This window comes from Capsicum annuum, unplaced genomic scaffold, assembly GCF_002878395.1.
Source record: "Capsicum annuum cultivar UCD-10X-F1 unplaced genomic scaffold, UCD10Xv1.1 ctg995, whole genome shotgun sequence".
Classification (NCBI taxonomy): Eukaryota; Viridiplantae; Streptophyta; class Magnoliopsida; order Solanales; family Solanaceae; genus Capsicum; species Capsicum annuum.
The window spans coordinates 1,553,118-1,580,034 of record NW_025896043.1 but is presented as its reverse complement, the minus strand read 5'-3'; the positions used below and the strand labels follow the sequence as shown (position 1 = coordinate 1,580,034).

The 26,917-nt window shown below is 33.7% G+C and overlaps 1 pseudogene; it reads right to left on the bottom strand.

Annotated features, from left to right (window-relative positions):
* Positions 1-213: 213 nt before the first annotated feature.
* Positions 214-21,060, bottom strand: LOC124895761 (annotated as a pseudogene).
* Between the last annotated feature and the right edge of the window lie 5,857 nt (positions 21,061-26,917).

Below are 26,917 nucleotides of genomic sequence, written 5' to 3'. Positions count from 1 at the left end.
ATCTCATCCATTCCAATAAAGAAAACAAGTATTTCAGACCATTACTAAAATTGATCACTTCCAAAGTCCATTCAAGAAAATACTAAGTATTGGACATGAACTGAAATGAATCAAGTCTTGGTACATCAGTTACTAACCCCAACGTTATGAATTAACTAAATGGATAGAAACAAGGTATAAATGTCTTGAGGATCAATCCATCATATGAGGTCTCTACATATTAATATTCTGGTCAACCTGTCTCTCACTGCAAAGAAGATTATAAATGTTAAAAGAAAGAGGATTATAAATGTTAAAAGCAATATTGGAAAACATATTGTGAGAGGGAATTTAATGTAGGAAACAAGTTAATGAATTTTTATATAATCACATATTCTAAAATAGCATACCTTTGTAGTGTACCTCAAGATTGTCTTCTCCCATCGTTTCTGCAACACCTTAATCTTGAGCACCAACTCTATAAGTTGAGGGCTTCCCCACACTGAAATAAACTTAAATGAAGCAATATCCCCAAAACTTTCTTGGATATATTTTAGCTTAGTGCAATAGTATTTAAGTAATTCCTCGAGAGCATGGGAAAGGATTGATCTGCAACGTGCCATTCAGAAAAAGACATATTATCGAATTTTAGAGATTTGAGATTCTCAAAGGTGACTTCTGCCATGTTCCATTCTTCACCACCATGGATGCTTGCCCTTACTAGTCCAAGCCTTTGAAGGTTGGGTAGTGATCTCCCAATTCTTGACAGTGCATCTACTGTCAGATCGAACCCACTGCACACAAAATATGCTGAAACTTTTTAAAGTTTATTAAGAACATCAAATCTTGGAAAGTAAATATGCTCTACTGAACAATCCATTGATTTACTAATGCAGAATCCAAGGGTTCGAAGATTGGGAAACCTTGTGAAAATATCCTCTGAGCCTCCCGAACAGGAAAAGTTGAGAAGATCTATTGTTGTCAGATTCTCTAACTTTGTTGGTTCGTCAATATCTGAATCAAAGAAAGAACAATTATAGATGGACGCACATTGTAGCTTTACAAGACACCAGATACTAGGCGATAATACCATGTCTGTTCCACCATTCCTCACTACCAGAGTTTCTAGATTCCGTAGGTTTGAAAATGATAGAGGGAGAGCTTTTGCCTCTGTCCGGATGATTAAGCACCTCAAATAAGCAAGCATGCCTATTTCATTCATCAAAAAATCTGTGAAATTTACATCCGTCAGGTCCATCATTTTAAGAAGCCTCAGGTGTCTTAAGTGAAAGTTGTATTGAAGGACATTGTTATACAGATACTCACGATTCACGTGTATCTTCAAAGAGAAAAGGTGTTTAATAGAAGGATTTTTCTCATCTGTATTGAACAGGAATGGAATTTCATTCGAATGAAGATGTCATCATAATGAATGGTCATCCCACGTAGCATTGGATCTGAAGAAGAAGAAGAAGAGGAGGAGGAGGAGGAGGAGGAAGACAAAGCACTTGAACTTGTGATGTCAAAAACCTTTTCCTCTCTAGCTTTAATCGAACAGAAGTCATGCACCAGATCATGAATTTGGCATCTCTTTTTGCTACCACCTCTCACTATTACCAAGCTACTAGAAACTAACTCATCCACATAAACCTTCATTACTTCTTCCGCACTTTTCAAATCAGTTAGTTCCACAAGTCCTTGAGCACTCCGTAAGTCTTTCAACTCGGATATTACCATATATTTGTCCTTCGGATAACTTGCAAGGTGAGGAAATCAAGGCTTTAGGTAATCTGACAAATGGTCATAACTTAATTGTATAACCTTTACCACTTTCTTTGTATCCTTAAAAATAAAGGAACTCAAATTATTGAGAGCTTCAAGCCACAAAAATTCTTTCTTTTCCTTCCTTGAAATGACTCCACCAGTTAGAAACTCACTTACATCAAGGAACAATACACATATAAAATCAAGAAAAAAATCTGGAAATAAAATAGATGATACATAAATTTAACGTGGAAACCCAAGTTGGGAAAAAACCATGGGCAACGACAAGTTATTCACTATATGGAAGGTATAGTACAATCAAATCCTCAAGAATTCAAAATATGAAGGAATGAGGATAAAGAAGATTTTGATCTTCAGTACAAGAAAGACACTACCTCAAGCAGTTACATAGAAAACTATATATATCACCAAAACATACAGAAAATACCCCTGAGAAATAGGCTGTACTTTCAGAAAAAACAACTGGCGACCAATAACTGCATCATGATCTGCTCAACTTCCTAAAACTGGGCAAGTGCCAAGAACCAAGCTGGAACATGGAGGCATATTGAGGCATAATCAGCAGAGAGTCAAAAAATTGGAGGCAACTCTAACAATCTCCACCTTGACTCACATTTAGTAGATTCTCGTCATTACCATAAAAGCCCTGAAGGGCAATCAAGTTTTGTAAACACTAGCTAAATTCAAAAAATGTTTGAACTTAGCAATGGGAAGTAGCTTAGTAAGAATATTTGCCGGATTCTCCGAAGTGTACACTTTCTTAACTATAATCTCTCCGGCAGTCATTGTATCTCTGATATAATGATATTTCACAATAATATGCTTAGTCTTGGAATGATAAGCATCATTTTTTGTTAGATATATTACACTCTGACTATCTAAGAACACAACAGTAGTATCTTGTGAAACACCAAGCTCAAGAATAAGACCACGTAACCATGTAGCCTCTTTCACACCTTTAGTAGTTGTAACGTACTCCACTTCTGTAGTGGATAAAGCTGTAATAGATTGCAAAGATGCTTTCCAACTAATAGAACCAGAACATAAAGTGAATTTGTACCCAGACAGAGATCTGCGCCTATCAATATCACCACCATAATCAGAATCAACAAACCTAACAACATCATTAGATGTCACCTTGTTCCTATCAAAGACCAAGCCAAGATTAATCGTACCTTTCAAGTATCGAAAAATTCACTTCACCATATCCCAATGATACTTTCCAGGATTGTGCATATACTGACTTACCATACTCACTGTGTATGCAAGATCGGGTCTAGTACATACCATGGCATACATGAGACCGCCAACTACACTGGAGTAGGGAATATTGGACATTATTTCAATCTTTTCCTCTGTTTTAGGATAGAATTCAGAAGATATCTTAAAGTGAGATGCTAGAGGAGTTGAGACAGACTTGCTCTTACTCATATTGACCTTGTCAAGGATTTTATGAACGTATTTTTTCAGAGACAAGTATAGCTTTCCAGCTTGTCATTCTCTATAAATCTCCATTCCCAAAATCTTCTTTGCTGCACCAAGGTCCTTCATTTCAAACTCATTACTTAGTTGAGACTTAAGCTTATTGGTCAAAGACATGTCTTTTGAAGCAATCAACATGTCATCCACATATGATAACAAGTAAATAAAGGAACCATTTGAAGACTTTTGAAAATACACACAATTATCATATTGACTTCGTGTGTAGCCTTGACTAACCATAAAAGCATGAAATCGCTTGTACCACTGCCTAGGTGCTTGTTTAAGTCCATACAAGGACCTTTTCAAATGGAAAACACATTGTTCATTGCTAGGAATAACAAAGCCCTGAGGTTGCTTCATATAAATTTCTCGCTCCAATTCTCCGTGTAGAAAAGTCGTTTTAACATCTAATTGCTCCAATTCCAAGTCTAATAATGCGATGAAGGCAAGAAGCACTCTAATGGAAGAATGACGAACAATGGGAGAGAAAATTTCATTAAAATCAATGCCTTCCTTTTGATCAAAGCCTCGAACAACTAAATGAGTTTTCCATCTAGCATCTTCAACACCAGGAATTCCTTTTTTCCATTTGAAAATCCATTTGCAGCTTAATTCACGACGGCCTTTAGGAAGTTCATATAACTCCCATGTCCCGTTCTTATGCAAACTTTTAATTTATTTTTGCATTACTATCAGCACTGGGATGAATTACAACTGTTGATTGCCTCCGAATATGAAGTAGGTTTAACTCCTTCAGAAATCTCTTGTGCAACTGTAAGTGCATAGGCAATTAGACCATCATTATCACTGTATCAGTTGGGCTTTCTAATAACTCTCCTTGGTCTATTATGAGCAATAGAAGAATCATCCATCAATTGTGGCTCAACGGGATGGGTGGTACTAGAATCTTGTTCATCAACATGAATATCATTGCTACATTGTGGGTCTGTAGAAAAGTTAGGGTCAACCTTCTGAGATGTAGTTCTCACGTCTAACTCCACCTTCTCACTAGTATCTTGTGGATCACCTATACTAGGAGATAATACAGAAGACTCTTTTCCAAACCACAATAGATTATTTTCATTAAAAGTGATGTCTCTACTCAAAATTATTTTTCAAAAATTAGGACACCATAAACGATACCCTTTAGACTCAGAAGCATAGCCAAGAAATAAGCATTTCACAACCCAAGGAGCTAACTTTCCATCATTAACTTGGGCAAAAGTAGGGCATCCAAATACTTTTAAATTAGAGAAATCCACCGGATTACCTGACCAAACTTCTTCTGGAATTTTGAAGTTAATGGATGAGTGAGGAGATCGATTGACAAGATAACAAGCTGTAGAATTGCCTCGGCCCAAAAATCACGATGATGCCATAGTCCCGCATTAGAAAGCATACAACGAGATCTTTCAAGAAGAGTTCTATTAATACGTTCCACAACTCTATTTGTTGGGGCTTCCCAATAAGAGTTTTGTGTCTAGCAATACCATGACTCGTGCAAAACTTATTAAAATCTGACTCACAAAACTCCAAGCCATTATCAGTCCAAAGTTTTTTAATCTTCTTTGAAGTTTGATTCTCAACAAGAGCCTTAAAGTTCTTGAACTTAAGAAAATTTTTATTTTTATGTCTCAAGAAATAAACCCAGACTTTGCGAGAGAAATCATCTATAAGGGTCATCATGTAGCATTTTCCTCCGAGAGATGTAACCTTTGAAGGCCCCCATAAATCAGAATGAATATAATCAAGAAGACCATATGTGTGATGTATAACTGCTGAAAAACTCACTCTCTTTTGTTTTCCAAATATGCAATGTTCACAGAAAACCAATTTCCCAGTAACTTAATTATCGAGAAGACCTCTTTTGATAAGAAGAGACATACCTTTCTCACTCATATGACCCAAGCGCATATGCCATAAACGAGTGAGATCATCATCAAATAATGATGTGGAAATTGCTGCAGATCCTGTCACAATTGAACCTTGCAAGTAATAGAGAGTCCCACGTCTTATTCCTTTCATCAAGACGAGATCAGTTTTTGAAACCTTGAGAATTCCACCTTCTGCTGAATATTTACATCCAAGAGATTCAAGAGTACCCAAAGAAATCAGGTTGTATTTCAAGCCAGGAATATGACGAACATTGGTCAAGGTTCTGATAACGCCATCATGGGTCCTTATTTGTACATTACCAATCCCAAGGGCATCATTCCCCATTAGGACAACACCTAATTCAGCTTTTTCATATGTTGAAAAGCAATCCTTACGAGGACACATATGATACGTACATCCAGTATCAAAAACCCATTCAGAAGAGTTCTTCTTATCAGTAGAGACAGCTAACAAAACATCACCTTCGGAATCATATTCAGCAACTCCGGCTTCAGTAGTTTTCTACAATATTTTGTTATTTTCTTCTCTCTTCTTTTTATTCTTCAGTTTTTTGCATTCAGAAATAACATGCCCAGGTTTCTTGCAGTAATGAAATGTCTTGCCGGAATAACACCCTTTGTTCTATGATCTACCTCTAATAAACAAGCCCTCTGTTTTATCTTCTAAATGAACTTCAAGATCAAATTTTTCTTTGGACAACAAATTTGATTGAACATCTTCATAAGATAAAGTTTCATGATTTCCATATAACATAATCTCCTTGAAGTGTTTATAGGTAGATGGCAGAGAGACAATTAATAAGACAGCCTTGTCTTCATCCTCAATTTTAACTTCTAAATTTTTCAGATCTATTATAATTGAATAATATGCATCAAGATGAGATTGGATCAAAGAACCTTCAGACATACGAAGCGTGTATAAACGCTCTTTGAGACGGAGCTTATTGGAAAGGCTTTTGGTCATATAAAGAGACTCAAGTTTCAACCAGAGACTTGCAGCAGTAGTCTCATGAATAACCTCCCACAAAACCTCTTTGGAAAGACTAAGTTGAATTGCAGAGAGTGCCTTTTCATCCAACTCCTCCCATTGTTCGTCGTTCATAGAATCAGGCTTCTTAGACTTGCCATCTAAAGCCTTCTTCAAATCGTTGTGTGTGAGAACAGCCTTCATCTAGACCTTCAAGATACTAAAGCTAATTTTTCCATCAAATTTCTCGATATCAAACTTGGTTACAGTAGATATCATTGAACCTGGCTCTGATAGCATGTCAAGAAATGCACCTTGGGCCTAACTCAACCTCAAAAGCTAGCTCATAAGGGGAGGATTTCCCAAGTTTATATAAGCAAACCACTAGTCCATTCCCCAACTAATGTGGGACTTTTACCCACTCTAATACCCCCACTCACGCCCAGGCCTAATTGGCACTGGCGCATGGACCGGGAGCCCGAAACGGGAATGAACCTGGCTCTGATACTACTTGTTAGAAACTCACTTACATCAAGGAACAATACACATATAAAATCAAGAAAAAAATCTGGAAATAAAATAGATGACACATAAATTTAACGTGGAAACCTAAGTTGGGAAAAAACCACGGGCAACGATAAGCTATTCACTATATAGAAGGTAGAGTACAATCAAATCCTCAAGAATTCAAAATATGAAGGTATGAGGATAAAGAAGATTTTGATCTTCAGTACAACAAAGACACTGCCTCAAGCAGTTACAAAGAAAACTATATATATCACCAAAAATATATAGAAAATGCCCCTGAGAAATAGGCTGCACTTTTAGAAAAAATAACTGATGACCAGTAACTGCATCATGATCTACTCAATTTCCTAAAACTGGGCAAGTGCCAAGACTCAAGCTGGAACATGGAGGCATGTTGAGGCATAATCAGCAGAGAGTCAAAAAATTCGAGGCAACTCTAATACCACCGATCAAATCAAGTACCAAAGAAAGCCTATCACACTTTTGGGATATTTTTTCACCAACATCTTTTAGTTCATCAGGGCAACATTCTTCTACGAATACCTTTTTCTCTAATAACTCCCAACTTTCTTCTAGTCTTACCAATCGAAGATCAAGAGGATCACTGTGGGATATTCCATGCAAAGCCACTTTCTTTTTCTGACTTGTTAAAATAACTCTGCTTCCTTTCTGAAATTCAGTTGGAAAAGGCCTTGTTAGCTCATCCCATGTTGCAGCATCTAGGGGTGGGCATGGTATGGTATATACCGAATACCAGATCGAAATTAAAAAAATTTATACCGCGGTATTGATGTTATGGTATTTGGTAGGAATTTTAAATTATTTTGGTATTTGGTACGGTATTTGATATTTATGCAATAAATACCAAAATACCGTATACCGCACCGAAGTTTTTAATAACATATAAAACCCATATATATATATATATTATATTTAAGATTATTAAATATATTTATATATCATTGATTAGTCAATTGAACACAGAAGTAACTTTTATTCAGAAATAAATTTTTTGGGAAGCTTATTATTTAGGAGCACTATGCTTAAGTTTAGGTAATGTTTTTCAGAGTTTGTATCTCGGGCTATTCAATCGTGATTGAAATGTTAATTTTGTGTAATTGAGAAATAAAGATAGTTGTTACCCTAACATGATTGAGACATTTTTTAAATTTAAAGTTGTAGTTTTTCCATATGAATATATGTAATTAGAAATCAAATAAAGTATGGTTACCGAATTACCAAATCGTAAAATACCAACAACAACAACAACAACAACAAACCCAGTGTATTCCCACTTAGTGGGGTCTGGGGGGGTAAGATGTACGCAGTCCATACCTCTACCTCTGATGAAGTAGAAAGGCTGTTTCCGAAAGACCCCCGGCTCAAGTCACGAGATATCACACAAACACATAGTACAGCACAGCAGCAGATGACATAACATAGTCCAAATCGTAAAATACCAAATTTAAAAATACCGAACCATACTGAACTAATTTGGTATGGTAATGGTATTGTTCTTTTAGATACCAAAAACTGAAGTTACCATACCGAAGTTTAAAATACCGTACCATGCCCACCCCTTGTAGCATCCCACAAGTCATCCAAGAAAATAAGGTACCTCTTTCCAAACTGTCGTTTCTACAGCTTATTAGCAACGTCATCATCTATTTCATACTCACTGTCACTTTCTTCCAAACCATGTATTTGATTGAGAATTTTTTGCAACAACTTTTTCTCATTACTTTCCTGGTTGACTGCGCACCAAGCACGAACATCGAAATGATCAACAACAGATTTATCATTATATACTTTGTAAGCCAAAGTAGTTTTTCCAAGTCGTGGCATGCCGACTATGGAAATTACATCTATCTCCATTGGTCCGCTGGTGAGCTTCCTAATTATCCACTCAGTCTCCTCCTCAAAACCTATAATTATTTTACCAACTATTGATGACTTGTTTTCAACTTTCTTGTTGGGAGAGTTCACAAAAATTGTACTTGTGTTCTTGGAGATCTTTTCTTGTACCTCTTTTTATACAAGCTTGATTTTTCCTATGGTATCAGGAAATACGAAGATAAGCTGCAAGAGACCATTATCCTGACAATAATTGAGTTGATAGCATGTTCCACTGCATATGCCACATTTACGAGCCCAAAGATCTCTATTCCATTCTTGCTCAACTTTCCCAAAGAACGAATTTATGAGCTCTAGGTCTTCTTTCAGCTGACCGATTTCTTCTTTTATCAAAGCAACTGAATAAACATTAGAATTGAGCAAGTCATTTAAGTTTCTGAGTAGAAGAGTCATGAAGAGTGGTCCATCACTTAAGGGGAAGTGGAGCTGAGGTGACTCTGCAGGGGCTTTCAAGAAAACACTCTTCAGATCTTCATTCAGAAATTCAATATTTTCCAGCAAGTTTAGACTTGCACCACTTGTTCCGTTCATATTCTCTTCACTTTGTGCGTTCTTTTCTAAATTTCGAACAAGAATGAATACATCCTTGGTAAGTGCTCCAACATGTGCTAAGAGAACAAACTATTTTTCATGAAGGAGCACATCAGAAAGAATAATCAATAGGAACTCTATCAAGACATGAAAGTTGTACGCTGAAGGGCTCGGAGTAATATCATTAGTGATGTGCTGTTGTATACGAATCAGTGATTCTCTAAGAATGTCTAGAGATTCTTCTAAGAGTTGCTTGATGAAGCGTACAACTTCTGCCGACATTGAAGCTTTCAAGAACGTAGAACATATGTGCATAACATGCAGTTCAACAGGAATAACCTCCATAAGTAGAGTAGCTATCTTCAAATTAAATCAAGAGGCATCTGATTTGTCTGATACATCAAGTCGGTAATCCAAAAGAGTAGAAAAAATTTTACTACTTTCTGAGTCATAAGTTGAATCTGAGGTAAGACATATTCGATTATCTCATAATCAAAGCAACCATTTACTTTCAACCCATGGAAATCTCTTAAATTGCCAAATACTTTCTGAAGAAGCTCATATTGACTATTGAGTCATTGATGGTAAAATCAACTCAGAAAAACATTGGGGTAGATAGTGGAGATACATGAGGATGGCATCCAAAAGTTCAATCAAATGACCCTCGATCATGGTCACATGACTTGATTCAGCATAGCTATGTGAGCTAATACAACTTTTGATATTTTCCAGGAGGCGAGGAACGTCATGATCCTTTAATTTAACCAGTGTGTCTTCTCCACTCTGATGAAAAAGTGACTGGACCAGATCATGAATCTCTTTTGATATGCAAGACATGATTTGGCCATTACAACTTTCCGAAAACAAATAGTAATATTGATGAAAAAATGCAGACTAAATTGTCAGCTCTTCAATTTGATCCATATTAAGAACTGAACTTTGCACACGTCCATCATTTAACCTCTCTATAAAATCTAGAAGATTGGCAATGTCCTCACTAAGCACAACAGATGAAACCTGCCCAAAAAACGAACTGTTGTTTCAAATTGCCCATGATAATTTTTCTAACTTACAACAGGTAGCTATTGACAAACACATAAAGCAAGCATGTCAATAAAGAATTTCTACTGATTTGTCCACAAACTAGTTAGCTACTTAGTGCACTGACGAAGTATATTAACTAGACAGATGTTTTAATACAAAATCGATAAAAACGAATGCATACCGGAGATAGTTATTTTATTTTCAACACTATTAAAATGGGTTAGAGTCCTACTTTAATAGTGTTCGGAGAATGGCCTTGTGGTCTTCTTATATGGACTTGGGCAATCCTCCCATCTTGAGCTAAATTTTGAAGTTGAGTTAGTCCCAAATGCCACATCATTATAAGCACAATTTTGCACGTCAAACCCAACCATAAAAATCATTTTTTTTATATAGAATCTATATGAAATTTTTTCTCAAGTTGATTAACATGTTTAAGTTGATAGCATTTGTGGCCTAGAGTCAAAATTTTTATGAGGCCTTACACTCCTTTTAGAAAAAAATTGCATCTTTATTCTTAATTTAAGTCTGCTTTATTTAGCTTTTTAGCTAAAAGTTGTTAATCGTCTTACTCCTTCCATAACATTTATGTGACACCATTTGAATTGACACGTTATTTGAGGAAAAAGAACGATTTTTAAAATTTGTGGCCTAAAATAATCTTTAGATATTTATGTGGTTGTATATCACTTAATTAAGGGTAAAAGGAAAACTTTAAAGCTATTGTTTCCACGGAAAAGGGCTCCTGAATTATTTGAAATGGAGCAAACGTAGTCTATTTATTTTTTGGCTCAAAAATACTGTCCCCATTTGTTTTTTGGCCCCTTCATCTTTGTACTTGTGACAAATTCAAAAAATTGTAGCCCTATATCAATTTGATTCTTCTCCTTATCTCCTTCCTGAACCTTGTTCAAGAGTTCTTGAAAATACGTTAATTCTTCTTGCGTTTGTCGAACCATCTTGATGTAGTTGAACATTGTTTCTTTTGCTTTGTCACTATCATTGATAGTTGCTTGGGACAATTCCCCCGACACTTTATCATTCTAAATATGATGTCTACCATGACTTTTGCTTTTACCTTTGTGTTTTTCACTTCTTTGTTACCTAGGAGAGATGTCAGCATCCCTAGCATCATTTGCAAATCAGATATCCAACCTTTCATCCTCATGGCTTTCATCAAAAAAATCTGCATCTTATAGAAGATCTTCATTCCTAATTTCACTATTTGGAGCACTTGTCTGATGAACCATAAGTTGTTCTGCTGCTAGTGGTGGAACTATCATGGTACAACTAGACACAAACACGAGCTATTGGGCTCAACTTGTCGCGTATCGTAAGATATGTAAGCTGCAGCTCCTTCTCCATCATGTCTGCCCAACTCTTCGCGCTCATCCCCCACTTTGGTCACTCTTAGCTTTAATGTTACTGGTTGAGTGCACTGGAGTAGATACCACCATTGTATCCATATTTTGGTCACTCCGTATGGATATTAGTTGTTGTCTAGAGCCATATTGTAGCTCTTCAAATGGCTCCACGGATTGTGCTGGCACTTAATATTACTTTGAATTGTTCAAAGTATCCATTAAGGGCTTCAAAATGGGGATGGATAAAACCAAACAAGCAACATGTTAGCCAGTTCCTAATGTTCATCATGAAATATAGGACTACTCGTACTAGGATGTTGTTCCTCTCTAATCGAAAAAGCATCAAGAGTTGGGACAAATAATGTCCTTTGAGGAATTTGATCGAACACCTTTCTTTGTCACAATGCTCGGCTCATTGTCACGAATCAAGGTGTTAACTACGGTGCCCATGTCTTGCTTTCATGTCACAATTGGTCCAATTCTCATCATTAGTCGTATCTTTACCTTTGCTTAACTCCTTGGCTCACATGGAAACCTCAAAATCATGTATGACTACTCCCAAATCAACTTCCGTTGTGGCATCCATCTCTTTAAATTGTTGGCCATCTTTTCCATGTTCATCATCCACAACCTCGTTTTTCCTATTAGTATTATATGGAAATTATCAAGTTGCTGTTAATTCATGATCAGTTGTACTCTATCAGGTTGTCCCGCTTTGTGATGAATTTTTGAGTTGACACCCTAATTCAGTTGCTCACTTCTTGTACCAAGAGGTTGAGGAATTGAATCTTTAGTCACTGCTTTATGTTACACCTTATCATTGTCTTTTATAAGCTACTACCTAGCATTCAAATAATCTCTTGCATCACCTTGAATTTTTTCAACCGAGACTCCATCAACTGCTTTTGGATCGTCTTGAATCCTATTCACTTTCTTTCCTGTCAAAATTTACACTAACAACGTACATACATCATCTCATAGCTGAAATAGAACAGATGAAGGAAGAGAAGGAAGCATAAAGAAAGCACAGGAGTTCATTGATATGAACCGAGAAAAAAATAGTTACAACTACTATCTTTTAAATAACTTAGGAGCTATTTATAGAATTGTACAAAGTCTCTAATATCATCTAGAAGCTTCCTAACTATCACTCTCTTAGCTACCAAGTTGTTACAAACCAACTAACTAACCAGATGTACAAGTAAGCAATGCAACAGTAACTAAGGCAATGAAACAGTAAACACTATTAACTACTATTAACTACTTTCACTTGTTCTAATAATCTCAACGCTCCCCTCAAGCTGAAGGATGCAAGATGTTAACCACACCAAGCTTGCTAAGGAGATGAGAATGCTGCTCATGACTCAAGCTTTTGGTCAATATTTCTTTCACCTGATGTTGTGTGGGAACATACATAGTCTTGACTAACTCAATCTTGATCTTATCTCTAATGAAGTGACAATCAATCTCTATATGTTTTGTTCTTTCATGAAATATAGGAATGGCTGCCCGTTGAATAACTGATTTTCTATCACTCAATACTGTGATAGGTTTGTGAATAGAAACACCTTAATTTGAGATTAAACCCTCCAACTAGGTTAAATCAGCCAATGTTGAAGCCATGTTTGTATATCCAACTTCAACTGAGGTCCTATAAAGTATATGTTACTCTTAGATTTTCATGACACCAATGATCCACCAAATTGTATCACATAACCAGTGACAGACCTTCTAGTATTAGGACAGGCTACCCAATCAAAGTCACGCCAGCAAGTTATATTTGTAGTGCCTTGAGTCTTCATCCAAATGCCTTGTCCTACTGACCCTTTCAAATATTTAACCACATTATGTGCAGCCTGAAAATGTGATCTTTTAGGCATCTTCATAAACTGGCTTAAAGTCTGAACTGTTGGGTTCGAAATCGAGAGGGCGTCATGCGGAAGCTATTAGTTGCAAACCATCGTGGTGATAATTTAGATGACAAAAAAAAAATACTAAAAACATATTATAGATAGGATTTGGTCAAGCGAACTACATATTGAAAACTAATATCAAAAAACATATAAAAAAAAAATACTATTTGGAGAAAATCTCCTCCTAAACAAGACTCATAACGACTACATTGTGGATGTTATTGTGTTATGTTATGAGAAGAGAGGTCTTCTATTTATAGAGTTCCAAAACTTTTCTTCTAAGAAAGAGGTTTGCCAAATATGGAAAAGTTTTATATTTTCCTTTCAAGAAAAGTAAAAGTGAATATGGTATTATTTTTATTTTTCTTTTAAGAAAAATAAAACTTAAATTTGGTAAGAAAATTTGGACAAAAACCTCTTTTGGCTTGATTTTCTTGACATAATTTGATACACCTTCTTCGCATGCATGATTTTGTTCTTCGCATAATCTTCATCACTGTTACTTGTCATGGTTAAAAATAAGATTTAAAATATTATGGTTAAAAATGGGTTAAAAATAAATATTTTATTTTTATTTTTAAAGATGCAGCAACAGTACTGTTGAAATATGCTTAAAACTTCTTCTCCACATGTAGCTAAACAAAATCGTCATTATTACCAAACTAGTTGTAGCTTGATTTTGAAATTGCTTTGAACTAGTTTAATCTTGTCTCACCACACTACTGGATCTTTGAACCGTATGCTCTGATACCACTTGTTGGGTTCGAAATTGAGATGGCGTCCTGCAGAAGCTATTAGTTACAAATCATTGTGGTGATAATTCAGACGACAAAAAAAATATACTAAAAAACATATTATAGATAGGATTTGGTCAAGTGACCTACCTATTGAAAACTAATATCAAAAAACATAAAAAAAATACTATTTGGAGAAAATCTCCTCCTAAACAGGACTCATAACAAATACATTGTGGATGTTATTGTGTTATAGTATGAGAAGAGGGATCTTCTATTTATAGAGTTTCAAAACCTTTCTTCCAAAAAATAGGTTTGTCAAATATGGAAAAGTTTTATATTTTTTTTCAAAAAAAGGTAAAGTATTTATGGTATTACTTTGATTTTACTTCTAAGAAAAATAAAACTTAAATTTGGTAAGAAAATTAGGACAAAAACCCTAATATGTATTGCATAGCTAATATCAGGTCTAGTAATTGTGACATACATAAGTTTTTCCAACTAAGTATTTGATAAAGAGAGGCATCCTTCAAAACCACATCATTGGTTATACATGTAGCTTCATCAAACTCTACAGAGGCCAGTTTAATATTGGACTCCACAGGTGTAAGTGCAAGCTTTACACCAGTAAGACCAGTCTCTGAGATCAATTCAAGCAAGCACTTTCTCTGATTTAAAATGATCCCTTGTTTTGATCTTAATATCTCAATACTTAGAAAGTATTTAAGCTCACCCAAGTCCTTGATCTTGAATTGTTAATGCAGTGCTTTCTTAGCTTTTATAATCATAGACTCATTGTCTCTAGTAATGAGAAAGTCATTTGCATATACCAATATAATCATCATTCCTCCTGTCTTCTTCAATGTGAGCAGAGAGTAGTCATATGTACTCAGAGTAAAATCAACCTTCAACAAAGATTAAGTGAGTTTAATATTCCATTGTCTTGAGGGATTTTTAAGCTCCTTTAGTAACATGCAGACGTTATGTTGACCCTTTTGCTGAAAACCTTCAGGCATTTGCATATATATATTTCGTCATCTAGATCACCTTGAAAAAAAGTATTATACACATCCATCTGGTACAAACTTTATTCTCTTGAAACTGCTAGAGCAATGACACACCTGACAGTTACCATCATAGCAACAGGTGAAAAAGTGTCATGATAGTCTAAACCTTCTTGCTGACTATAGCTCTTTGTTACTTGTCTTGCTTTGAACCTTTCAATATCACCATTTTCTTTGTAATTGATTTTATATACCTATTTTGATTCTATGACATTCTTTTCTGTCCATAAGTCAACCGCCTCCCAGGTATTATTTTCCTCAAGAGCTTGAACCTCCAACTTCATGACTTGAAACCATTTCTCATCTGCAATAGCTTCACTAATTTTTATGGCTACACTAAAGTAGAAAATTTGTTCACATAGCATTGATATGTTAGTGAAGTATTACCATAATATAGATAATTAGCAATGGGATCTGGTGCCTTTCTTCCTTCCTTCTGTAGTGTAATATTTCAACTAGATAGGTTCCTTATTTATTCTTGGAGTTCTTCTAGGTGAAGGCTGAGCACCACCAGTTTTTGTGATGGCTGGCATGAAAATGTCTGACTGCACTTATGGTAATACTTTAGCCAAATGTTTAGGTTTTGAATTATCTTGAGTCAACTCCTCTATACCTTGATCTTCAGGCATATCTGAGCCTGTCTCACTGGTGCCATCTTCATATAGTTGCACTAAATTTGATGCATTGTCATCACTTTGCTTGGTAGCAAATGGAAATACAAGTTCTTTGAAATACAACATCTCTGGCAAAACTTACACTAACAACATACATACACCATCTCATAACTAAAATAGAATAGATAAAGGAAGAGAATGAAGTGGAAAGAAAGTAGAGGATTTCATTGATATGAACTGAGAAGAAACAATTACAATTACTAACTTCTAAATGACTTAGGGACTATTTATAGAATTGTATCAAATCTCTAGAATCATCTAGAAGCTTCCTAACTATCACTCTCTTAACTGAAAAGTTGTTACAAACTAACTAACTAACCGGTTGTACAAGTAAGCAATGTAACAGTAACTAAGGCAATGAAACAATAAAAAACTATTAACTGCTACTATTAACTAGTTTCACTTGTTCAAACTTGTTCTAATAATCTCAACATTTTCTTGTAGCAAGCGACACTTACTATCATTGTGTCCTTGATGTTTGCAATGGCTACAATATGATGGTAAGTTATCATAGATAAACTCTTGAAATTCTCTAAACTTTACTAGTCTTTTTGTCCATAAATTGAAGCCTCAACCTACTCGGCAATATGTCCATTAAATCAAGAATCACCCTCACCTTTGTTGTACTCGGTCTTGAGTTAGTTTGCGTGATTTTATCGATGACAGTGAATTTTCCAACTGTCGAAGCCATGAATAATAGTGGTCTCTTCGCAAACAGCTCTGGAAACAAGTTTGGAAGAGAAATAGAAGTGTGTGTATTTGTATGTCAATCTACCATCTGTATTTGTGTATAAACAAGTATCATTTATATGTGTATTATTCAAGTTGTATAAACATGTACCATTTGATACAAATGTAACATTTGTAGTTGCATAATTTAGCATTTGTATTTGTTTAATTTATCATTCTATTATACAATTTGTATCAATAAAATATAATTTATATAAATGAATATAAGAACAAGTGTTCATAGAAAGAAAAGTAATAATTATTTTTTGATTTTTTAAAAATACAAATAATACAGTCAGTTATAAATTCAGATACAAAAATGAAACAAATGAAATTATAGATACAAATAAATATGCGATCAACTTAGAAATACAAATACAAACTAATTATTTAAAAATACAAGTGCATCAATAAAAATAGAATACAAATACAAACAAAATAAAATCACAAAATAAAAAATACAATATGTAGTCAACTATAAAATACAAATACAAAATAATTCTTAAAAATACAAGTGTGAATTGTATTAAATATAAATGATGGTGCGAACTATAAAATACAAATATAAGTGTGAACTATAAAATACAAATACAAATACAATTATATCAACAAATATAAAAATATAAATCACTAAATCAATACAAATATATTGCGAGCAATAAAATATAAATAAAATTGCATTAACGCATACACAAATATAAATGATGATGCACATACAAATACAATAACAAATTATGATACTTTCATTATCATCCGACGTAGCCATATTTTCTTAAAGTGCACAAAATAATAAAATAGAACAAAAACAATAAGAAAAAGATACAAAAAAAAAAAAAGCTAGAGATAAAAGAGAGAGAAAAAAACAGAAAAAAATAAAAAATGAAAAAAGGGGTGGTGTAGGGTTTGGATGGGGGGAGAAAAGGACAAAAAGACTAGAAGGAAAAAAAAAAGAGAAATAGAAGTTAGAGATAGAAGAGAAAAAAAATGAAAAGAAAAAAATAAAATAGAAAAAAAAGTAAGAAAAATGAAAAAGAAAAAAAGAGAGAAAAAAAGGTCGATTCATGTAATTACTCATTGTATATTTGTATTTATATTTTTTATCGAATACAGTCAATTGCATACTGTTGATGCATTGGTTACAAATTATAATCTTAAAAGTTAGGCTATCTGCTCCCAATTTGCTGAAAGTTAAGCTATTTCTGAAAGTTTCTCCAATATTAATACATATACATATAATTATATATAGAAAAAAATAACAAATGCAAAATTAAATAAATATAAAATAAGGTAAAATAATAAATTTTTTTGTCGAAGTTGATATTTTTATTTAAAAATAAAATTTACTGAATTTGCTTAATGCAATGTTAGAAAAATAAAGGAAATGAAGAAATGTGTAATTTAAATTTTCAATGCCCTCACCGTTATCTTTTAGAGAACCGATAGCTTATCTATATCTATAATCTATAATCTATAAAATATGATATATTAAAAGTGTGAAGACCCTAAAAAAAGTGATCTGAACTTTTTACCCTTCATTAAAAAATTTTGTAGTAGATAAAATTATCTTTTCACTTATTTTTCTAATTATTGTATTATTATATTTAAATATTTAAAATGAATCCTACAATATGTGGTAAGAAAAATATGAAAAAAAAAAAAATTTCTTGTGTACTTGAAAAAGAAGTTCTAAAATATAGAAGGGGAAAACATGCATATAAAATGTATGATTGTACAGTAAAAAAAAAGTAAAAAAAAAATTCTAGATAAAAGGAAAAAAAAAAAAAACTAAATCTACTAAACTTGAAAGTTGGCCAAAGAAAAAAAACAAAAACAAAAAAAAGAAAAACCCCAAAAAAAAAAACAACTAAATCTACTAAAACTTGAAAGTTGGCCAAAAAACAAAAGAAAAAAAAAAAAGAAAAAATCCTTAAAATGCATAATTTTAAGGGAATTTTGTTTAGCTTTTGAATCACTTTAACATTAGGATTCCTTAATTAATTAATTAATTAATAATAGTTATCTTTCTTTATTTAGCTTTCGATATTTTTCTCCAAAGTTATCACATATAGAGAAAAAATGGGTTTAGATATAGATTTTTCTTATTAATGTATATAAATTTTAACGTGATTTGAGGTAAGTTTTTAAATTTTAGTATACTTTTGAAATTTATAATAAATAAATTATCTTGTATTCTTGATAAATAGTTGCTCATTGAAAGTTTTTTCGTGTGTGGAATCTCGATTTATCTTATGATCGAAGGGACAAATTCACTTGTGATGTGAGGTGAGTTTTCTAATGCTTTAACATGTTTTTATACTTATAATTTTGACAGTAAATTCGATTAAAGAGATAAATTTACTTGTGATTTGAGGAAAGTTTTCTAAAATTTAATATGTTCTTAAAATATGTAAAATAAATTATCATGTATTATTGATAGACAATTGCGCATTGAGAAGCATTTTTTGTTTGAATTTTTGATGTATCTTATAATTGAAGAGATAAATTACTTGTGATTTGAGGTAAATTTTCTAAAATTTTAATATGTTCTTGATGTTTAAAATCTTGATAGTATCTATGATTAAATAGATAAATTTGATGGTCATTAATTTGGAGTAAGTTTTCTAGAATTTTAATATGTTCTTGAAGTTTACAATAAATAAATTATAACGTATTCTTGATAGACAATTGCTAATTAAAAAACTTTTTGTGTGTTTATGAAATATTGATAGTATTGTCCATTGAAGAGATAAATTTGTTTGTTCTTTAAGGTACGTTTTTTTAGATTTTAATATGTTTTTTATATTTACAAGAATAAATTATCTTGTACTTTGATAAACAACTGGTAATTGAAAATTTTTCTTTTATGATTTTAGTATGTTCTGAATGTTGAAAATAATAAGTTATCATGTATTCTTGATAGATAATTGCTAATTGAGAAATTTTTTTGTTATGCTTTTTATTTATAATAATGACATAAATAATTAATGATTTAACATTGACTTATTTATAATTTTTATCAGATTCTTTAAATTGTTACATTCCATCACGAGAAAATGGTTAGTCATTCTATTTTTATATGAATTCTCTTCTAAAATTTAATTATATGTAATTGTTTCAATTGTGAATAAATGATGAGCTCTGGTATATCATTATTATTATTATAAACAATATGCTTTAATGATTTTCTTTTTTTGGTTTTGTTACACGTACGTTATATCATCTAAATGATATAAAATTTAATATATCATGGATTGCTGATTTCTAACAATTTTTCTGTTAATTTTATCCTTCAATAAAAGCTTCTAAAATCACAAAATAGTCATATACTATTTTTCTAAAATATTTATCATTTAATTATTATCTTTAGATTTATTACTCCTAAATTAATAAGAACTTTACCTTATGTAAAAGATTTCTATAACTGCACCACAAAAAAAGAAAAAATAAAGAATAAATGTGTTAATAAGAGTCAAACTATCATGGTAAAATATAAAACAATAGGACAACAAGTAGTCTTGATGTAGCTTAAATTGGTTCAGTTTTTTTTTTTTTTTTAAAAAAGGAGTCGTAGCTAAAAAAATAAAATAACAGGACAAGTACTCTTAATTAGTGTAGAAATTGTCATACGAGTTTTTTTTTTAAAAAAAAAAATTTAATACTAGCATAGAAATAAGTATGATACTAGGGTTCAATTTTTTGGTAGGTTAATTTATCTATAAACTTTTTCTTCAAGGGTTTAGACCTAAAGATAAAGGGAACAATATTAAAATCAATTGTTTTGTATGCATTCCTACTTTATTTAAAAGAATTGAATAATTAATAGTCTCTCTACTTTATTTCATGATGAGTTATTGTACAATTTTTCATTGCATCATATATGATCCATTTTTGTACTACATCTACATTTAATTATCTTCTTGAATTTATTTATCATCTTTTCACCCTTTTGTTATTTCATCCAGTTAATCGCATTAAAGATTATATATGAATTATACAAAATCAATATTTGATTTGTATGAATCATGATCTTTAATTTTATACAACGGGCAATGACATATTTCATATACAATATTTATTTACATCATTTGAATGTACGTAAATTCATTTTAGCACTATTACTATCTTTAATTCTTTTATTTTTTTATACATAATTTTATTTATTGATGCAAGTTACACGTACAAAGCATGTAAATTAAACTAGTTGGAAAAAAATACAGAGTACAAACTTTATAAATATACTTAAAACAAAAAATAAATATAAAACTAATGGGTCCTAAAAATGTAAATAAGCCTATGCTTTAGGACTTTGGCCTTTGGCTGGCCCTAGTTAAATACAAGACTAAAATAATTATGTGAAAAATAAAAAATAAAAAATAAAAATTGTATGACATACCAATGAATTATTTGGTTCTCCTTTCTTTCTTTGTTTGTCCTTCAGTTTCTTTTCCTCTTTCCATTTTTCTCTAATCAAGCCTAAGTACCTTTTCTTTCCATTCCTTGATACAATTTACATCAGACTAAAGTCACTAGAAGAAGACACAAAAAGAAGGAAATATTAAGCTGTATTTAGAACCTTTCCTTTTCCAAAAGAGCTGTAAAAGTGTTAAAAGATAAGTCCACTAATAATAAGCCTCATTAGATGGGGTGAGGGGTAGGGAGTTAGGGAATAAGCTATGAGGCTTTAGTGGGGACAGAGTGTAGAGGCGGATCAATGATTTAGAGTTTACAGGACATATGACAGTTATAGGGATGGATCAGAGTCGGACAGGTACGGGGTGGGTGATTTTTAGATTATGCAGGGCGGTTGAAGGTTTATGATTGAGTAAGTGGAACGAGTTGAAATAATTCTTTTAAAAATTACTGTGAGGCAGGGTGGATTGCGAGTCCATGCGAATTTATCCGAGCTTAAAAAAATATAAGTTAATTGAAAATCTGTTCGTTATTCCATTTTTGATTGAAAAACTGAAGACATGAGTTTCCATAGCTCATGTTTTTATTTGCTTGAGTTGCAGATTTGTACAAATTAAAATTTCAATTTGTTGTAAAATTAAAAACAAGAATAACAATAAAGAGACTCGCAATTAACGCCATAAATCCTAGCCTTTCCTTTTCTCTCTCTTGGACATGGGAAACTAGGATAGCTATGGCTGTCACCATCTCTCCCCAGCCTTTGGCTATGGGAGAGCTTCTCCAAAACCCTACAAACAAACCTACAAACACCAATATAAACTATAATTATGTTGATAAGTTAAATCAAACAAAATCAACTATTAATCTTTCACAAACTAGTTTAATACCTATTGAAGTTGTTCATGGAATCCCAACATTAAAGTTTATGTTGAATGAACAACAAGATTTCGCCAAAGATAAGGGACTTCATCAAGCAATAGTGGTTCAATTATCCATAGGATCACCAGATTTGTTAATTTTAAGATCAATTTTGCCTAAGTTTCTCGGCATTAAGGGACATTGTCTTGTCGGGTTGCTTGCTCAAAGGTAACTTCTTATTCGTATGGATCAATATGATGATTTTGTGGCTGCATTATCAAGAGGTGTGAATTATTTCATGCACAACGACAAAAATTGTCAAATTAGGATTTTTTTCGTGGACTATTGGATTCAACCCTAAGGAGGAGACTTCACGTTCGGTAGTATGGATTTTGTTTTCAAACTTGTTGATGGATTTATTTTATAAGAGGTCTTTGATTTCCATTGCTTCAGTAGTTGGAAAATCTATTTCTGTGGATAAGGCCACACAAGTGAGATCAAAACCTAGAACGACTACGATTAGAGTCATCCTAGACTTAATGGACAAGCATCCAGATCGTATTCGACTTCAAAGTGTGGACAAAGTTACAGGCAGAATTATTGAGGAGTTTCAGGAGGTGGTGTATGATAATTTACCTCAATATTGCACCCATTAAAAGCACCAGGGTCACGATGAAAAGAAGTGTTGATGTTAATTGAAAAAAAAATAGTGCTCCAAAAAGAAGATGATGTGACAATGGAGATTGAGGGAGCTTTGGTTGAAAAATTGCAAGGAGATGCACATGATTATCTAAATATTAAGAAGAAATAACAAAATAGAATTAAGATGGGGGATATTCCAGTAGGTCAAGCTTTGTCTAGGGTGTTCGAAAACTTATTGGAAAGAGCACAGGCTGAAAATAAAGCTCTTCAAAATCTACCTAGTGTTGTAAATACAAGTGTTGGGACTAAGAGTTTGATGATTTCTAAGCAGGATATGGAGTCTAAAAATACTAGAGATGATGTTGAAGATGAGGGATGGACAGTGTTTTTACGCAAACAATCTGTTAGTCCTCAAATTAGCAAAGAACATAATGTGGCAAAGAAACATGTGTTACAACAAAGGATGTTGTGGATCCTAACACCTTTGAGGCTCTTTTAGATAAAAATGAGCATTAATCTGATTAGGACAGTCCTAAATGTCAAATTGCACTTCCAGAAGTGACAAATATGCTAATGCAACAACACGTTACAAGCTTGATTTGTCCTGTACATGTTTTGAAGTCATTGATGACTACATTGGATGCTTTGGCATATGAGATCCCTTCTCCATCTATGGAATCAATTAGTGAGCAGCGGGATGACTTTGGACATAAATTATTGTTCAAGGGGAATGAACAAGATGTAGATGGGGTAGCGTTCTTAACTCCAACGGATTAAAACAAGAAGGCTGACACCAAGAGTGATAAAAACGTGGTTCAAATGTAAAGAGTTGGGCTGATATGGTAGAGGAGGAGAAGCATGCTTCATCCCCTCCAACGTGTAGCAAGTTGACTCCAACTGCCTCAGAATTTATGCCAAGTTATGTAATAGTTCTTCCATCTTTAGCCGTGGAAAAACTTGTGGTTCAAACAAGTGAACCTTTGAATGTTATGGATAATCCTACCAAAGGGTTCCAAGCCAAGAGGTATAAGCTAGGAAATTTGGTAGAAGATCCAATGGAAGCATTTGAGGGTAATTTAGTTGTTGACATATTTGACAAAGAAGATGAGGATGAAGTATTGGATGAATGCTTTTCTAAAGTGTCTAGGGATGGAGATCCTTCACCTAGGCAACAAAGGAAAGGATTCAAGAAAAAGAAGACTCATGAAAGAAAACATATAGTTGGGATGGTAAAGTGTCTGAAGATTTTATTCTAAGACAATTACCAATGAGAGTGGCAAAGAAGAAGGAAAAAAAGGTTCAATTATATAAACAAGATTCAATAGACCAAGAAGAATTGATGAAATACGAAGATATTTTAGACTGGTTGGAGGAAGAAGACAAGGAAAAGAATTGAATAGTTATAGGGCAACATCTTCTTGAAGATTTTCAATTTTTAAAGAAACATGGATCTGAATCCACACCCTTGCTTATTTTAATCTTTTACTACTTAAGTATTATCATTTGTAATATCATCATAGAGTTGGTTATTAAAGGGATAGAAGTAGAAGATGGGAAAAGAATTGTATGTTATTGATTGAATGACTTGCGTTTTCAGTATCTGTACAAGACTATATATATGACCTATATCAACAGGGATAGACTTGAAGTTACAACAACTATAAGAACTCTACAATAACTAGGGGTCTAGTAATTATATGTTATTACGCCCCCGCAAGTTGGTGGTGTCAACTACACCTAACTTTGAAAAAAGATTGACAAAAGAGACTCTTGGAAGTGGTTTGGTCAGTATATCTGCCACTTGATCCACCAAGTGAAGGTGTTGAACTGCGATATCCTTATTTTGAACTTGTTCACGAACAAAATGAAAATTAATAGAAATATGTTTCATCCGACTATGGAACACCGAGTTGGCATAAATGTAGGTGGTGCTAATATTATCACAAAATATTCGAGGAATGTCTGAGATACAAAACCAAAGCTCACGGAGTAAACTTGCTAGCCAATTGGTCTTAGAAATAGTAGCATTGACAACCCAATATTCTACTTCTGTAGAGGAACGGGAGATAGATCTTTGCTTTTTAGAGGACCATGATATCAGAGAGTTGCCAAGGTAAAAAACATAACCTATGGTGGAGGTTCAATTAAGAGAATCTCCAGCCCAATCAGAATCTCAGTAAGGTAGAAGACAGTGATCATGTTCTTTGGCAATCAAGAGGCCAAATAAGGATGTTTGGTGTAGATACCGAAGGAGATGTTTCATGGCTGTCCAATGAGATATAAAGGGCTGGTGCATAGACTGTGAGAGTTTGCTGAAAACAAATGCTATGTCCGGACATGTAAAAGAAAGTTAAGGAAGTTTACCGATGATACACCTATAAAGAGAGCCATCAACAAGAGAATCTTCCACGGGCTTCGGGAAAGTTACAGTTGAAGCCATTGGTGTTGGAACACATTTGCAATTTTGCATATTAAATTCCTACAAAAGATCTGTAATGTACTTCTATTGAGACAACAAAATACCACCAGGATAAGATTATACTTCAACACCAAGGAAATAATGAAGTGGACCAAGATCTTTCAGTGAGAATTGGGTTGCAAGATTATCAATAATTCTTTGAACAGCTCGAATCTGATTACCAGTAACAATTATGTCATCAACATATACTAGAACATGAACAATAAACTCAAAATTCTGCAGGATGAACAATGAAGAATCAGATTGGGACTTAATAAACCCCAAAGTAACCAAATAATTTTTGAGTTCAGTGTACCAGGCCCTAGGGCCTGTTTGAGTCCATAAATAGCTTTTTGCAGCTTGCAAAGATACGTCGGATGTGCAGAAGATTCGAAACCAGGTGGTTGGTGCATATAGACTTCCTCATCAAGACGACCTTGCAGGAAGTCATTATTGATATCAAGTTAACGAATGGGCCAGCTTTGTTGTGTTGCAATCGCAAGAACTATTCGAAAAGTTGTTGGTTTTACCACAAGACTAAAAGTGCATTGGAATTCAAGGCCAGGTCGTTGTGTGAATCCTTTGGAAACCAAGCGAGCTTTGAACCTGTGAACAGAACCATCAGGATAATATTTAACCCGAAAAAGCCACTTACAATCCACCATATTTTTCTAAGGATCACATGGTACCAACTCTCATGTACGGTTTTGAACTAAGGCATCAAATTTATTTTTCATAGCTTCATACCAATGTGGGACTTTTTGAGCTTGCTTAAAGGTTCTAGGTAGGGAGGAAGTAGTTTGAACAACAGTGTGGAATTGCTTAGGCTTAAGGCTATTAGTCTTAGATCGAGTAATCATGTTATGAGTAGGCGTTGATGTAGAGCTAGGGGAAACAAGAGAAGGTTGTGGGGCCACGAGAGATGGGATAGGTGACGAGGAAGAGGGTTGTACCACAGGGTTCTAGGTCATAGGACCAGTAGAATTATTTCAACGTTGGTAAGTGATTATTGTGGATTGCGGCTGTGTATTTAAATGGGGAGAAGAATGAACTGGTGAGGTCAAAACATTTGGTTCAGGTAAATTACGGTTGAAAACTGAATTTTGTATGGTGAGGGAAGGAGGGAGTGGAGATACTGGAGAAGAAGTAGCAGATAAGGGAGAAATTGAATTACCTGAGACAGTGGTTTCTGTTGGGGTAGAGGAGATAGGTGAGTGTATGTCCATTGGCTGCTGCACAATTTGAGTGGGAAGCTCATAAGAATCATATGAATTATAACACCCCGATTCACTGAACCAAAATACTACATGGTGCTCATGACCCCGAGGGACCATAAACTAACCTATAACTGATATCTGTATCTGTATACTACAAATCATGATATAATAATGCGGAATACATAGAACTGTAAGGCCATAAGGTTCAACTGAATAAAATCATATGGGTGAAAATACCCAAAACAACTTAATCTGAAAGCTAAGTCTGAACGTAAATCTGAAAGCCTCTAAACTATCTGAATAAGGAGTTAAAGGAACATGTCTCCAACTAAATTCGGAAAATTGAACTAAATAAATAAATAAATGTATCAAATCATATTGTCCTCGAATCAATGAAGACTCACTGTGTCTCTGCAACTGGAATGCTACCGCTACTGCTGGGCTGAAGCTTGTGTCTCGGAACCTATGTTTTAACATGAAAAGAAAGCACCATAGCACAAATGCGTCAGTACAACTGGAGTACTGAGTATACAAGGAAGGTACGCTGAACCTAAAGGGTTTCATTCATGAACAACACTGACTGACTAATATGAACGTGGGAGTACAAACACACATATATAGAAACTGGGACCGTGAATATGTTATAGCATGACCTGTAAGCTAATATATGGTTTACTGATAACTGTCATGACTGATATTGAAACTGATAACATGGACGACTGTATCTGA